Source organism: Sturnira hondurensis, unplaced genomic scaffold, assembly GCF_014824575.4.
Source record: "Sturnira hondurensis isolate 20B ecotype Veracruz unplaced genomic scaffold, ASM1482457v3 Scaffold0004136, whole genome shotgun sequence".
In the NCBI taxonomy this organism is placed as follows: domain Eukaryota; kingdom Metazoa; phylum Chordata; class Mammalia; order Chiroptera; family Phyllostomidae; genus Sturnira; species Sturnira hondurensis.
The window spans coordinates 49,863,277-49,881,322 of NW_028076767.1; positions in this window are offsets into that span (position 1 = coordinate 49,863,277).

Genomic DNA, 18,046 nt, shown 5'->3' on the forward strand with positions numbered 1-18,046 from the left:
GACACCTGACTTATAAGCTTGCTCCTGGTTTCTTCCAGTCTTCATCTCATAAGCCTTTCCCTTTGCTCATTTTGCTTTTTGTCCTTTGATGTGATAAATTATAACCATGACTATAAATATGTGCTAAGTCCTGCGAGTCTTCTTAACAAGTCATGGACCTCAGAAGGGAAGGGGTTTGAGGACCCTCACAAAGAGAGCTTCATCAATTCAATGCCACTTTTTTGTGCATGCTTTGTACATATATTTTTTCTTTCAGTGATTTTAAGAATTTTTTCCTTCTATTTGAGCTCTATAGTTTTGTTATAATGTACCTGAATACCACTTTCTTAGTTGCTCTATTGATCATATCACTTGATGTACCTTTTGACTGAATTTTCACAGCTTTTCTCTTTGCTAGTTATTTCTCTGACAATTTTAATTTTATTTATTTATCTTTAGAGAGGAAGGGAAGGAGAGAAGGAGAGAAATATCAGTGTATGGTTGCCTCTCGTGAGTCCCCTCCTGGGAACTGGCCTGCAACCCAGGCATGTGCCCTGACTGGGAATCGAACTGTGATTGTGTGGTTTGCAGGCCCGCACTCAATCCACTGAGCTACACAAGCCAGGGCTGACAATATTTCTTTAGATATTGCCTCTCTACTATGCTGCTGGATGGATTCTAGTGGCTCCAGGCTCTCTGTGTTTCTTGTATTCTGTGTCATATTTTAGTATCTCTTTATCTCTGCCAGGTATATCCAGAAACTTTTTCTCAGTTATTTCTCTAATTTGCTAATTCTCCATTCAATTGTGTCTTATCTACTGTTTGCCCACTTTTATGTTTATATTTACTAAGATTCTTACATTTTTTCTATATTCTTGCTTTCATTGCATAACTTTCTGTTCCTGGTATATGGGCAGTATTCCTTACTTTTATTTGAAGATTATTATGATTAGTTTAAAGTTCAGATGCAGCTATTAAGGTCTCTGTTCAGAAATAAATTCTCCTTTTTAGAAATAACATTCCTCATATATTCTGTAATTGTTTTCTGTGAGTTTATCTTCTTTGGGAATTGCTATAAAGGAGAAACTTCATCCTGAAATAGAAAGGCTTTCTGGGTAGTGTTCTGTTTTTTGCTTTTTCTTGGACTCTATCTGCCTATTTTACTTTTAAGCAGGTTTGTACTGTATGGATACCATGAATTTGGGCTCAGCACCCTCGAAAGGCAGACTAGAGTTTCTGGTTTGTGAGGTGTTTTTCTTCCCACTCTCAAGGTTAGGGGCTAATTCCAGCAGTGACTTCCAAGCCCAGTTGGTAGGCAGGCGTAGAGCATGCAGTCCTGCCTCCCTGATTTGCAAAGCTAAGGCTTTGGCTTCTTCTCCGTAATTTCTGTGGGAACCTGGAGTGCTGCAGCCTCTACTTAGTCCCGAGGCTCCATAGCTACTCAGATTAACTTGCTACTGCTGTGAATTTCCTCTCAGATTCTGGTACCTGAAAAAGTATTTCCCTTTCTCAAATAAGTCATATGTTATCAAGTGTTTCCATTTATTCTGAATGGGAGGAGAAATTACAGTGTGCTCCATGCTCGATCAACCATCTGGACCCAGAAGTTTGGCAGGTGTGTGTGTATGACATAGACCACATAGGGAGCTATTTGTTTTCACAACATATAGTACATTTGATGTTAACTTACCAAATACTGAATGAATCTTTATAATCACTACTGAAATAATTGATGTACATTGTCACAATTTTGAGGGTGTGCTCTTCAAGATAAAGCTGTTCCAACTTCTCCACCCACACTGCCCTACACAATACTGTAATACTGACAACATTGGATTGTCACTGGAAATTGTTTTTTTTTTTTTTATCTCTGGTTATTCACCTTGGTTGCAGCGGTCTGAGACTTTGTTTTTTGAGACTTTTATAACTTTGAACTACTTCTCCACCTTTTGTGCATCTCCCCTATAGGTGGCCACACGAGGAGAGCATTTCTTGTAAGATTTTTCTCCTAGCACCATCATTTTTCATGGCCTTGCTCCACTTGGCCCATAACACAGGAAGTAGTGAATGACCCAATGTTTTAACTGTCAGTCACCATGAACTACTTTATGAAACAGGCTTAACAGCTCATAAACTCAAAGCAATCCTGTTTACTGCCATCTCTAGATTCATAGATTGTTTGCAGCCTGTTACTGTTTTAGCAACACTTAGGGGCCAAACACCTGAAGTATTTTATGTATTTCTTGATGTCTCTTAAGAAGGGCTGGTGTTGTGAACATCCTTGTATTTTTTTCACCTACTATAATAGGATTAGACCTTAGGGTGACTGTATCAGAACTACTGACAGCTTTCTACAACATGCTGTGCATAAATATGTCTACCACATCCAGAAACTTTTTGAAGAGGAGAAATAGTACCACAGAAATAGTATTTGAAGATGAATAAATTGATTCACTACTCCTTTTTTTTAAGAGCCTATCGCTGTAGGTTAATTGATGCTTTCTTTTCTCTGTCTTATTGACCTGTCAGCACTTTTTTTCTTGGTCTTGAATTGCTTTACACTCTGCTGAAGGTAGATGTATATTCTGAAAATAAACTTGACTCTATTAAACTAGGTAACATCTAGTGATGTCCCTGTTTTGTAAATTGAGTTTGGGTATGGGCTATCCATCTGTTTGTCAGCAGCAGTGGTAACTTTTGGTCTGGATTTTACTGTTTGAGATGTTACAGTTGCATGCTAAGGTGGATGGGGTCAAGGTAGTATCAGACGCACACATTACTGTCTTTACTGAATTTATATGAATGACCTCCTTTGAAGACTGAGGAATCCAACACAAGTATTCACAAAGCTCCTTTTAGCCAGAGAATACTAGTTTCATCCTCTTTTTATTGTAAGAGACATTATTGTCTTTTACATATATTAATTTTGCTAAAATCTTGAAGAAAACCTATAAAATTGTGAGTGGATATTGACAATCACAATGTCATTTCAAAATTTGCAAGATGAAAAATTTATGATTTTCTTCTTGATGTGTAAGATCATTTGGTTAAAATAAGACTCAGCCTGTGGAAATCAGCAGCATTAGCATTTAATATTATAGCACCCCTGTAGGAAGGTAAGTATTATTGTCCCTTTCTTATGGAAACAAAGAAGAAAATGACTCCCGTGGTAACACTATATGCATAGCAGACATCAGTATTAGCATTGAGACATGTTCAACTTCTGTTCCTGAAGTGTAACTACCAGGCAGGTAAGGCAAAAACTTGCTAAGCAACCATATGCATCAGGGAACCAGTCACATATAATGTAAATGGCAAATGTTAGTGTGTGTGTATATATATATACATGCGTATATATATATATATATATATATGCATGTATATATACATGTATAACTTATATATATATATATAAAATATATATACGTGCATGTATAACTTTTTAATTTCAAGTTTTCCCCAAATGCCAATTTTTTAAAATTAAAGGATTATTTAAAATTAATGTATTTTTCATATACCTGTATTGGTGGAAAGGCTTTTCTTATAAACCAAGTCTCATAAAAAAGAAGGAACCTATTACTCTCATAAGATAATAACTACTCCATGAGTTTACTCTATGGCATCTGGACATTCTAAAGAATTAATGTAACTTAAAAACTCAGTGTTTCATTGATTTCAACTTCCTATAATTATCCTTGTTAACTTTGTTAACTTTCTCTCTGATAAATTTTGTGTCCCAAACATCTCAAGTGTCTAACATGTGGTGTAGTCAGTGAGCAGAGCATTGAATCCTCCAATTCAAGTCTGCATAAGCGTGTTTCTATTTTCTCTCCTCCCTTTTTACCTTCCATTCCCCCTTTCCTTCTTCCTCCTTTCTTAAACTTTCAAAAATTTAATTAGTGAGTTAGCTGGAAAGCTCCTAATGTACTTTATAAAAGAGGCTGACTGCCTTTACTCATACGGAGAACAACCCTTAACTCTTGCCAAAATGAGACAGCTCCACGTAAAATACCATATGGACGTTTGTTTGTTGTTTTAGTAACTTCTACAATTGGCTGAGATCCATCTAAAACTGGTTAATTTTTTTTCATGTGACTAAAGGAAAGGATCACTTAACTTTTTAATACTTTTTAAATTGTCTCTGAGTTTTTCTATCAAAACTCATTGTTACCTTGGTCAAGAAGGAATAGAAATGTCTAGGACAAATACATGGTCTTGTTAACTCTTCCAGCCTGTTTTCAACCATATTCGTGTATATTTAATTAAATAAAATAAATGAACACTATATCGGAACACCACTGTGTGATGCACACATAAACACACATTTATTTAAAAATGTCTAGATAAATCTGTTTATGGAACAACACTAATACTATCTCAAGAAGTTTTAAAGAATTAAGGTATTAGTTTCTCTAAAGTATTTGTCTCAGTATTTACAAAAGCTACTCTTAAGTATTTATTCATTTGCATATGATCTGTCATATACAATTATTTCCTTTTCAGATTAAAAACCAGACATTTTAGTGAAATGATAGAAGAGAAAGAACAAGTGGTGAGACTACTTGAGATGACCTTCCTAGTTAATGCCATTTCGCATGGCATATCACTGCATTTTAGACTTTGCTAATTAAAGGCAGTTCCATAATTACCTTTTGTTTATCTTCCCATTTGTGCTGATATTTGTTGTTTGTATGTCTACAACTCTAAATTTAATTTTTTCATGTATGTATCTCTGCTTTAGAATGGCAAGTATCCGATGTTAGTAGGTGGTATGATTGTGGCTTTTTGTCATAAACTTCACCCAGGATTTTTCAGCTCAGTTGGTGCTCAAGTAATTGATTTTTCCACTTCAACTTTGCTCCTGAATAATGCTGTCATTTCTATTGTTAACATCAGTATGCAACTAACTGTACTGTGAAGTTTTTTCTTGAGTTCCATATGCATTATCTCATTTAATTTTCAAGGCAACCTGGTGAGCTAAGCATTTTAAGGATTAGTATACTTGTCTATGTTACATCAGCTAGTCTGGAACACTGTATTTATGTTCCATCTGTGAGTGGAGTGCAAACATTTTGTGAAATCAGCCAGATCATTGATGTTTTCACTTTTTTGCCTCACTCAAGGACATTTTTTCCTTGCTTTTAGCATTCAAGGGCATTTTTCACTGCTTTGAGAGAGAGAGACATTGATGTGAGAGAGAAACATCCATTGGTTTCCTCCTGTACATGCCCCAACAGGGGATCAAACCTGCAACGTAGGCATGTGGCCTGAGCAAGATGAACTTGCAGCCTTTTGGTTTACAAGATGCTCCAACTAACTGAGTCACACTGGACTTCTATAATATACTGTCATGTGGGTAAGTAAAATACCCAATTATTAATGAAACCAGGGAGAATAAAGAATATTATGCAGCCCTGACCAGATGGCTAAGTTGACTTGAGTACCATCCTGTGCTCTAAAAGGTTGAGGATTTGATTCCCAGTCCGGGAGCATAGGACAGGCAGCCCATCGCTACTTCTCTCTCTCTCTCTCTCGCTCTCAAATCAATAAAATCATATCCTCAGATGAGAACTTAAAAAAATATCACGCAATACAAAGGATTTTTATATTTCAATACTTGACCACAAATCCTACAAAAGAAAGTATTTTAAATTAAATTCTAGTACTTATTAATATAGTAAGCCTATAAAATAATCTTATTGGCCTAGATGTTCCAAATTTCTGAACAGGCCGTTGAAATACTGAAAAAATATTGTTTGCATTAAACACTGCAAACAATGATTTTAACATATTAATCATGGTTTTCCAGCCAAATTTTATATATAAATCTATGAAATGTTTTATACAATCAATTAATTTCCCATTCGTTGTATTATTTGGATGATTACATTTTATCCCCATTACTAGGTTGAGTAACCACTCTAATAAAATGGAAAGCATCTGGGAAAAGAAAGCATTACATTTGAATAATAAAAATGAATTTATCATTATTTCTAAAAAGTGCAAAAAAGCACTTATATATTGTTTTCAGTAGATATTTCATTGTGATACACATTCTACCTTTTAGCCATACATTAATTGTACAGATATGAAACTTTCACAGTAATAACACTTTATATAATTTAAATCCTTATTTATACATCTTATTTTCCATTTTTGATATATTTAGAATAAGTTTATGTAAATGGTTATTTTGTTTTAAAATAACTTTCTATCACTTATTTTGATTATGAACATAACACCCATTATAACAATTTTCTAAGATACTTAAAACTATGAAAACTGTTTTATAATTCTAGAAATAGAGATAATTACTGTTACATTTTTCTTTCACACACATGTATGTATATATGTGTACATATTGATAAGTACATATGTGCACATATACTCATAACATAAGAGTTTATTTTTTAACAGTAGTTTTAGGTTCATAGCAAAATTGAGCATAAGGTACAGAAATTTCCCCTATACTGCCTACCTCTACACATACATTACCTCCCCACCCACCTTCAACATTTGGCTCCACAGTGGTGCATTTGTACAAATCAATGAATATACATTGACACACCCTTATTACCTCAAGTCTATAGTTTACATAGAGTTCACTCCTGATATATGTTGCATGGGTTTTGACATCCGTAAATGACAGGTATCCACCATTATAGTATCTTACAGTTAGTCTCCCTGCCCTAAGAGTTCTCTCTGTTCTGCATTAATGATCACTTTCTCTCCTCTAGAGTCCTGACAGCCTTACCTTTTTACTGTTATTATAGTTATTTTAATTTTTTAGTGTTAACTTATGTTATAAAAATACTTTTCTTTTATGAAAATATTCTGTCATTAAATTTGTAAATATATAATTTTATAAAATTATGAAATATACTATTATATTTACATATTATTTCTTATTTTTGTCAGATAATATTTATTTGTTCTGATAATATTGAGTAAGTAGTCAATTTCTTTTTCATTGCTATTACCAGTAGTTCCTTTATAAAAAATTTTATCCATTAATTTTTAAAAAATAATATGATTTTCTTAGTATACAATACAGATATTTAAGTCCATATTTTATAATTGCTTACGCCAAAAATGAATTCATCTTTGACTCCTGTATTTTTTCTTACCTTATTTCAGTTCTATCATCAAAGCCTTTCAACTCTAACTACAATGCAACCATGATTTTTACCACTACTATAGAAATAGCGTTACTCTGAGTTACCGTTTTGTCTTGTTTGTATAAATGCAATAACAATAGGTTATGGTACTGATAAACTCTTGCCTCCTTCAAACTATTCTCAACAAAACAACTGGAATAATATTTTTAAATCTAGGCTAGATTATGTCTTTCCTACGCCCTTTTATTTGGAAGGACAAAGGAGCCAAAACAGTTAAACAAAATAAGAGTTAGGCTGGAGGAGTCACTACCTGATTTTAAGTGTTTTCAACCAGGCTACAGTAATCATTGTATTTTATATAATGCTAGAAAGCAACTTCAAAATGAAACAAAAAAAATCACCTATATTCTTGTCAGTACAAAATACTGAGGAGTAGGTTTAGCAAAAATGTGAATGACCTCTATATTGACAGTATGATATTAGTGAAGAACTAGATACCTAAATCAATGAAACAGAATAGAGTTCAGAAATATATCCAAACAAATGTGATCATTAGATTTTTGACAAAGGTACTAAAGAAATTTTATAGACAAAATAGAGTCTTTTAAAAAATGGTGTCGGAACAATTGGTAATCTAAGTGTAAAACTACAACCAAAACCCCAAACCTGTACAAAAATCAGATGTAAATTGATCATAGATCTAAATGTCCAATGCAAGTTTAAAAAATTAAGAAGAAAACAAAAACTTCATGACCGGGATTTGGGTGAACAGTTCTTAGACACCAAAAGCATGATTCTAAAATAAAAAATAAATAAATTGAATTTCATCAAAATTAAAAGGTATTTTAACTATTAGAGCTTTTACATTGTCACTATTAGAGCTTTTACAATGTTGGACAGAGTGGTAAGAGGAGCATCCTTGTTTTTTTTTCCATTTTAAAGGTAGAGTATTTAATATTATATCCTTAACTATAATAGCACTTGTAGGGTCTTGTTTTGCTTATTTATTTGTTCTTGGTAGACAAATTTTCTCAAATTGAAATAGTTTCCTTTCATTCATAGTTTGCTGGGAGCTTGGGGATTTTTATCATGAAATATTGAATTTTGTCAAGTGATTTGTCTGCATGTATTAAAATGAACACTTTTATTCCATTATATGATATTAAATTAGTAGACTATTTAAATGCCAAGTCAATCTTGCATTTTTTTGGATAAATGATATTTGAACATGATGTGTTATCTACTTATGTATCTCTGGATTTGTTTTGCCAATATTTTAAAGAATTTTTTTACATCTACATTCATTGACGGATATTGTTCAATAATTTTTCTTTTTGGTAAATTTTTGTCAGGTTTTTGTTTTAATGTATGTTAGCTTCATGAATTGGTTGAGAAATGTTCCCTTTATTTCCTAAAAAAATGCATAAAATTGGCAATATGTCTTCTTTGTGATAAAAATCACCAATGAAACCATTTAGAGTTGGAGTTTTCTTTGTGAACAAGTTTTGATAAGATATTCAATTTTTAATAGCTACATGACCATTCACATATTACATTTATTTTTGTGTCAGCTTTAGTATATTTTATTTTTAAAGATAGTTACATAAACTTATTCAGGATTGTTTTCTATTTTCCTTAGGATTACTTAACATAAAAAATGTGGCAAGCACATAACTAAACTGGAAATTTTAGGCCAATATCTGTCATTATCATGGATTAAAAGATATTAAAAGATATATTACCAAACCAAAATCAAAATCTATTGATATAAAAATACATTAAGATCCAGTTGAGTAAACTTTAGGAGGAAAATTTTTTTAGCACTAGGAAATCAGCTTGCCATTCACAAATTAACAGGTTAGAGGAAAAATATATTGTTACAATTTTAGAAGAAGCAGAAATTAAAAAATAAAACATTAATTTATGAAATAAGCATGCAGAAATCTAAGAATGAAAAATAACTTCATCCTGAGAAAATACATTCTATTTAGACCTGCAGTAAATGAGATCTAATGGCAGAATAGTTTTGAAAATCTATAAAAAGTTAAAGATGCCCGCTAATGCTACTTTTATTAATCACAGAAATAAGGTCCATAGTTAGTCAATTAAGGCAAAAAGAATACATGAAATTTGTAAAGATAGAACCAAAATTTTTCTCTATTCAAGATTATGTAATTTGTACATGGATAACTCCAAATTATCTGTTGCTTATGTATATTTTTAGAATTTCTAAGATAATGTAGCAAGTTTGGGGGTATAAAATCAGGTTATAAATGAATTGTTATATATTTATGACTTTAGTGTGAGGAAAGCCTTCTTAAACAAGCCTCTAAAAGCAGAACCTATAAAGCTGGGGAATAGGGACATAATAGACATACTCAACTATATCTATTCTCTCTATATCTGTGAATACCTATCATTTATTTATCTATGAATGTACTTATCTATCTGTATCTATTCATATCTACAGGAGTATATGTGTTCAACACAATCTAAGTTTTAGAGATTTTGTTGATTGATAAAAGATACCATGAAAATGCTAAGAATGTGGAGTACAGGAAACATAGTCACTAATTGTAATAACTATTTTTGTTGCCAGGTGGGTACTAGAATATGCGGGGGATCACTTTATAAAGTACCTTATATAATTGTCAAACCACTGTGTTGTAACATGAAGCTAATATACAGTAATGCTGAATGTCAGCTGTAATTTAAAAATAAAATGAAAAAGTCAACAATGATCAAATATTAGTATGTAACAATTTATAATATATTGTATTTTGATTAATGTACAAAAATAATGTTTTATAAATACTGCATGATCTTATTTATATGTTGAATCTAAACAACTCGAACTCACAGAATCAGAGTATAGAATAATAGTTATCATGGGCTGGAAAGATGTTGTTCAAAGGGTGCACACTTTCATTTGCAAGCTGAGAGAGTTCTGAGTACCTAATGTAAAACATGGTGATTACAGTTGAAAATACTGTGCTCTATGCTAAACATTTGCTAAGGGGGCAGATATTTTTTTTTAAAATTTTTCTTTATCTATCTTTAGAAAGGAAGGAGAGAGAGAGAAATATCAATGTATGGTTGCCTCTCGTGTGTCCCTTGCTGGGACTTGGCCTGCAACCCAGGCATGTGCCCTGACTGGGAATTGAACCGCGATCGTGTGGTTCGCAGGCCCGCGCTCAATCCACTGAGCTACACCAGCCAGGGCTAAGGGGGGAGATCTTAAGTGTTCTCACCACACACACAAAACTATGTAAGTTGATGAATATGTTAAGATGATTGTTGTAGTTATTTCACAGTGTATATAAATATTAAGTCATTACATTGTATACTTTCAAAAAATCACATTGTACAACTGAATATATAATTTTATTTGTCAATCACACCTCAATGAAGTTGGAAAAAATAAAATAAATGATCAGAGATTATTTAAAATTAGAAAAGTATTTTCTTAATCTATAGCTGACATGGATTAGTCAGAATATACAATACAATGATTGCCTGTGAGTCAGGATGAAAAATACAAGAAACCTAATAGAAAAATGAGCAAAGAATGTGAAAAGTCAATTCCCCAAATGCCAAGCACAAATATTTTTCAAATATATGAAAAGCTAGTATACCTGCAATTAGTAATTTAAGAAATGTAAATTAATACTTTAATGCAATTGCGTATTATTTCCTTCAGTTTGACAAATATTAAAGAGTTGAGTAATATATATTTTGGGGGTTTATGTGAGGAAATGTACTATTTATGGTAATAGAAAGAAGTGAAGATACTTTGGAGTATGGTCAACAATGTTTTGGGAAAGAAAATATTCCTATACTCTTTAATACAGAAATTCAATCCCGGAGCATAAACTCCAAAAAAAATTCTTTCCCTAATTCATAAAGATGTGCATATCATCTCCAACTTCTGTGTATGCTAAAGAATTACGATGACTTTCTTGTACATAAATCAAGAAGAAGAATGATTAAAATGTTGAATATTGAACTAATGGACTGATATAAAGTGGATAAAAATATGAAATAAAATCATAAACAGAATTTTACAAAATGCAAGTTAAAAACCGAAGTTTTTTTTGTACTTAAAAAGTAAGGTGTTTTAAATTTTATTTATCTTATTTACTTTTAATTGAATTTATTGGGGTGACATTGGTTAATAAAATTTTGTAGGCCTCAGGTATACAACTCTAAAATACATCATGTGTATATTGCACTGTGTTTTCCACACCAAGTTGTCTTGTCCCAACACTGTTTATCCCCTCTTTAGCCTGCTCTACCTACCCCCACTGCCCTCTTCCCATTGGCAATTGCATACTATTGTCTGTACCTATGAATCTTTCTTTTTTTCTCTTTGCTTAATCTCTTCATCCTTCTCATCCAGGCCCCAACCACTTTACCCTCTGACAGTTGTGTCCATGAATCTATTTCCACTTTGTTATTTTGTACATTTTATTCCACATAAAAGTGAAATCATATAGTACTTATCTTTTTCTGACTAGTTTATTTCACTTAGCACAATATGCTCCAGGTTGATCCATGTTGTTGCAAGTGGTATTTCCTTCTTTTCATGACTGAGTAGTATTCCATTGTGTAAAGTTGCCAGGGCTTTTTGTCCATCTACTGATGGACACTTGAGCTTCTTCCAAATCTTGGCTTTGTATATAATACTGAAAGGAACATAGGGGTACATGTATTCTTTTAAATTAGTGTTTGGATTTCTTTGGATATATTCCCAGAATTAAAGTGGCTAGGGCAGAAGGCAGTTCCATTTTTAATTTTTTTGAGTTAACTTCATACTGCTTTCCACTGTGGCTGCACCAATGTACACAAAGGATCCCTTTCCTCCACATCCTCGCCAACACTTGTTTGTTGATTTATCGATGATAGTCATTCAGACAAGCGTGAGATGGTATCTCATTGTGGTTTAATTTGCATTTCTCTGACAATTAGTGACATTAAGCATCCTTTCATGTATCTATTGGCCATCTGTATGTCCTTTTTGGAGAAGTGTCTACTTAGATCCTTTGCTATGTTTTTAACTGGATTACAAATCAATAATTTATAGCATAATAGCCATCTAGCTACGAAACTCTCTATCACCTCTCTATGTCTTTATATATCACCACTTGGTTAGTTTAATACATTTTTACAGAAGATTAGAAAAAATATTTTTAAGCCACACAGTTTTACATCTATCACTGTAGTTTAATATATTTTTACATATTCTTTATTTTTCTGTGTATTTGATCTATAAAAAGGACTGCATTGTATTGGATGCTCCTAAGAATTTGGTCTGATTAATTTTATCCTGTATTTCTAGACAGTTTTCCTATAGATGTTTCCATGCCATGTTAGTCAGCTCATATGTTCATGAATGTTGTATACTTATTTTGGAAATGAACCTTTATTTATAAAAAATATTATCTCATTTCTATTTAATACCTTTTTTGGAGTTAATTTTTTTGTATTAATGTTTGCCCTTTTTTTTTTTTTTACATATTTTCTTCTTTACCGGCTTTTTTCTTCAGCCTCCTTCCCTCTCCCTCTCTCTCTCTCCCTCCCTCCTTTCCTTCCTAATATTATCTCAGAGAAAGAAAATCTAAACTCTACATCTTATGTATTCTTTTATTTTTGATATTTCCTCACCTTCTTTTTTTCACTGCCTTCTTGTGAGCATCCTATAGTTGGTTGTGTGTATTTATTTTTAACCTAAGTGTGGTTAATTTTAATTTAGGATTTTAATTTTATCTCATTCACGTTTATTGAATGTACATATATCATACTGTTTGACACTCAGCTACTGTCTATAATTTAAGCACTTTATTAAAAAAGTATTCAACAAACACTTTCATTAACAGTTTTACTACATTTCTTCAATGACGGAATTTCGTTATCAGTAAACATCATTTAAAAATACTTTAATTTTCAATGAAATTTTAGTCATATAATAGAGGCATTTATTTGGCACCTTAAAAAGTTTTATATTCTATTTGTGTTTACATATATACTTGCATATTGATGATGATTGTAATCTAATATTGTTTTTCAACTTTTAAGGTATTTTTCTTTAAATAGGTTATTACCTTTGCCAGAGTTACCATGAAGATCACCTATTTTGACTGTAAAACCTTTGGTGGCTGAAAATTTTTTTAAGAGTTCTGAAACAAACAAAAAAAATTCACTTATTCCAGAATCCCTGACAGGTTTTAGACTGTATAGCTCATTTCTTTGTTCTATGTAACAAAAGAAACTTCTTAGGCTTTCTGACTTCACTGTTCTGGTTTGTGCCAGGTTACTATTGCTTTTTACAAGCCAGAAAAACGTTCAGCACTTCTGACTCTGCTTATTCAAAGACCAGAGGCTTGAAAAGGGCATGAAGATGACCTTAGAGCTAACTTCACATTATTTTTATGGTTTTTAGAATCTATTCTCCAGTACTGCAGCATTTACAACACTTTGACAGAAGAAGACATTGACTATGAGCAGGGAGGAGCTTTAGAATATTTTCTATCCCGTGTAATTCGATTAACAAGTCATCAATGTCTTCTATATCCTTGGCCACTTACAGCATGAAGAGATTTTTGCTAAGCCAACAAAAATGCCAAACATTTTGAGAATAAATAAAAGACAGGGTCAAAATCCCAGCATTCTGTTCTACTGTCTAAGACTATAAGGAGATCTAGAAAAAATTATTCTCTTTCTCACTTCTTTCTCTCTCACATTCTCTTCTCTCACTCTGTCATTCTTTCTATTTTTAAGTAATAAAAAAATAAGAATCATGAGAAAGAGCTGATGATGCCTTTTGCTTAGTATTAGAACAGGTACCACACATATGTAATAAAATATAAGATCTAATATATGTTATGTAATATATTCTAATAGTGTATTATATATAATATATAGTATGTAATAAAGCTAATCATGTTTGGTGCATTTAGGTGTTTTCTAGTTCTTTGTATCATAAATAATATTAAGTACCTTATCTCTTCCAATTTTCCATTTCTTTCAGTTATATTTTTAAAAAGTAGATTTACTGAGATAAAAAGTATGAACCATTTTAAAAGATCTAAATGTTTTATTGTTATTACATAACAATCTATTGATTTATAATACCTATTTTGAACTGCCTGCCTTCTTTATGACACTGCAATCATTTCAAGCAGGTTTTCTTTTCACTTGTTTCTCTTATTGAAATGCTCAGTTATCTTCTCTAGCTTGGGTCCCAGAATGCTGACAGCGGGTCTTTCTTTCTTTTTTTTTAACCCGCACATGCAGATACGTTTATTGATTTGACGGAGACAGTGGGGAAAAAGAGAGAGAGGTGAGAGAGAGACATTGAGCAGTTGCCTTCTGTGTGTGCCCTGACTGGGCATCAGACCCATGACCTAGGTATGTGCTCTGAGTGGAAATCAAACCCGTGACCTTTTGGTGTTCAGGATGACACTCCAACCCCCTGAGGCCAGGGCCTGACAGCCAGTCTTACACTCCATGCAGGAAATAGCCTAAATTCCATTCTGGAAAATCTGAGTAGCCAAAGAGAAAAACCTCAACTCACTCATATCCAAGTTTCCCTTGTGAAATAAACAGCCCTGTCAGCTGACTGAGCTATATTGAAACTCTCAGTTGACAATGACCAATGCAGAGCTTCAAATAAGTTTTTTGATGTTCTCTATTTAAATACGAATAAACAGGAGTCATTAGACATGAAAGACAGAAATAAAAAAAAAAACATATAGGAAAAAGTACTTTGCTGATCAGACCAGTAAGTCCCCAACACAAATGAAAGGTGTATCAGAAGGAGAGATCATAAAACATTAAGTGAATCAAATTATTCAAGAAATAACTCAAAATTTCATGGAATTAACAGGCATGAGTTTCTGTAATCAACAAAACAGTTAAATGGGAAAAATGACCTACATAAAACATATCATCATGAAATGTCAAAATACTGGAGTGAATGGGATAATTGCAAAACTTGTTGAAGAAAACCAAGCAAATACCAAAGAGGCCACGTAGAAAGAATCAGTAGTCTAAATACCCACGGATTTCTCTACTGTGACACTAGAATCTAAAAAGCAATGGAGCAAAACATTTAACTTCTGAAAGAAAAGGACATCCAACCTAGAATTTCATATACAATTTGTTACATGTAATGTGGGAACTCTCAAAAAAACGCACCGTTTGCATATCCTTTTTCAGAAACTTAAGGTGTGGGTAAAGCAGGAAAGAAGAAATGAAACAATCCAGGCAGTGAGGGCTCCAACTCAAGGAGAAAGACAAAGCTCCAGCATGGTGGTCCAGGAGGATTTCAGGGTGAGAGCTGTGCTCCAGGTGGTGCAAGCGGGTCGAAACCTCCAGGATGAAGCAATTGACAGGCTCCATAAGGTATTTGAACACATGAGATAAGATGTAGGCAACCTGAGGCAAGCTTGGGGCTGAATTATCGAGGAAAGGAACACAAAAAATAAAAAGAACGTAATATTACTTTATATGTAAACCAAATGTTGTGATGTGCCCCCCCCCCCCCCAAACAAAGTGATCTTCATCTAGTACATGGTTTGCTTAGGGATAGTATTCACATAGCCATGATAATATAAACATTGATTTGTGGTCTAACTAAAGGTATAATATACAAGTATTCAGAGGATGAGTGGGTCCAGATACGTTTAAGAGACAGAAATAATTTAGAAGATACACAATTTGTTTATGTTGAGGTGGTAAATGGTATTGGACAGATTACTAAATTTCTGTTTTCCATACTGGGAAAAAAGTAAAGAAATAATTTCTATAACTAAAAAGACTAAGGACTATGTATAATGAACTTAACCAGGGCAAAGGGTTCAAAGTTGTTACCTCTAGGAAATGGAAACAGAAAAAGGGGTTATAAGTACCATTATTTTGTAATAAAATTGCAGAACTATGTATCCTTAAACTATGTCAAAGAATCTCTTTACTGAAATCAGTAACTAACTAAAATCTACATGATGAAATATTTGATCATTAAAATTCTAAATTTTATACAGAGCAAAATTTTGAAAAAATGGTTTTTCCCCAAATAACACGTGAAAAACAAAACAAAATACAAATCAGTTATAAAATAAATATTTTTGTTCCACAGAATTACTGTACTTTATACTAGTTGCTAAGTTGTACTGACCCCATTATATTGGGTGTTTTACAAAGCAATCATATGTTGTTGAATAATTAATTATTGTTTACTGTGGTGATATATCATTAGTAAAAGATGATGGCATTTTTGGATAGCCAAACTATCCTTAGGCAGATAGGGTCTTTAACAAATAAACAATGTGTGTGTGTGTGTGTGTGTGTGTGGAGACTCCATTACAAAATAAAATAATGAGTAATTTTACAGAAGCTTATAGTTCTTAAGAATTGAATAACAGGTGTGTTTGTTTCAATCTAAAGTAACAGTTTTTTTAATGATGCATCCTAAAATCAGATTTTCTATCCATGGATTTATTGGCTGCAATAGTTACTAATATGACAAATTTGTTAGCCGGCAATGAGGAATGCCAACATTGAAGCACAGATGGCCTTCTCCAACAAGTGACACTTTGAAGCTTCAGATTTATCATAAAACAAATGAAACTGTTTAGAACCATGGCATTCTGGCCTCTGAGAAAAAGGAAAATTAATAGCAATAGTAGCTTTATCTTTTAGTTCACATTGTAGGAAATACATGATAAGAAAAGGTTTTAAAAAACACATTTTTAAGTGTCATGTCAAGAATTTTAGTTCGTTATCAAACTGCAAACTGAAGCAGTTGTCCTACTTTGATTACATTAGAATTTTCACCTTGCTTTTTACAGAGATTAAGCAGTGCGTGCGTGCCTGTGTGGATGCGTGAGGGTTAAAACAAAGGTAATTTCTGAACGCTCATGGAAGGAAATGCCAGCAGGTAAATCTGACCACAGCAACTGTGGCAAAGGGCAAAAAGCACTGTGGGCAATATGTCCTGTCAGGGTTGGTGGTTGGTGGTAAAAGAATCATTGCTTCACGAATAATTCCAGGGGCATGGAAATCGGTAAGTACACATCACACATTACTGTCTAATGTGTATCACCTGAGGAGTACACAGCCCTGGCCATAACCTAGCTGAGGAGCACAGCAGAATGTGGAAGCACAAGGTATAACCCACTCAAGGGATTGCATCGAGATCAAATGGAAGTGTGCCAGAGCCGAGCCCCTTCATAAACCATTCTTTATTCCTTTCTGTTGGCCACATTCATTGCCAGAAATTTGTTCTAATGCAGGTTCCCACCTCAAGAGTAATTACAAAAATTGTTTAAGAGATGTCTGGTATTAAAGTCAAAAGGAAAGTAGCTATAGTTCTAGTAGAAAGGGTCCTATCTTGTTTTTGTCAGATTGGCTTTTGTATGTAACACTTCTTCCAAGTCTCACCCTACCCTAGTGAAGAAATCCAAATGGGAATTTAAAAAACAATATAGATTTGGTTATATTAATCAGAGACAGTAGTCACAAGTAAGTAGGAAGGCAAAAATCTATGGTTTGATCTCATGTATGTATGAGGGTGCTGATGGCCTGCATGAAAAACAGTGGTCACAACTCTGTGGGATGAGAACATTATTCACGTATTTTAAGCGGAGTAATTGCTATCATTGAAACAATATCTATCACCTATCTATCATCTATTATCCATGTATATATCATCTGTCATCTATATCATCTATCTATAGTTAGTGTACAATGCCCATTTTGAAGATAGAATAACGAAATGAAGAATTTGTGGCTTAAAAATATCCTTGTTACTGTTTCGAATCTGGAAGAAGAAGAAAAAGGAAGGATGAGAACCAGAAAGAAGGATCTGACTGTAGCTGGATGAAATGTGCTACGTCTTAAGGACGAGACAGGTAGAGGGGTGGGAGACTATATATTTCAGAGGTAATAAT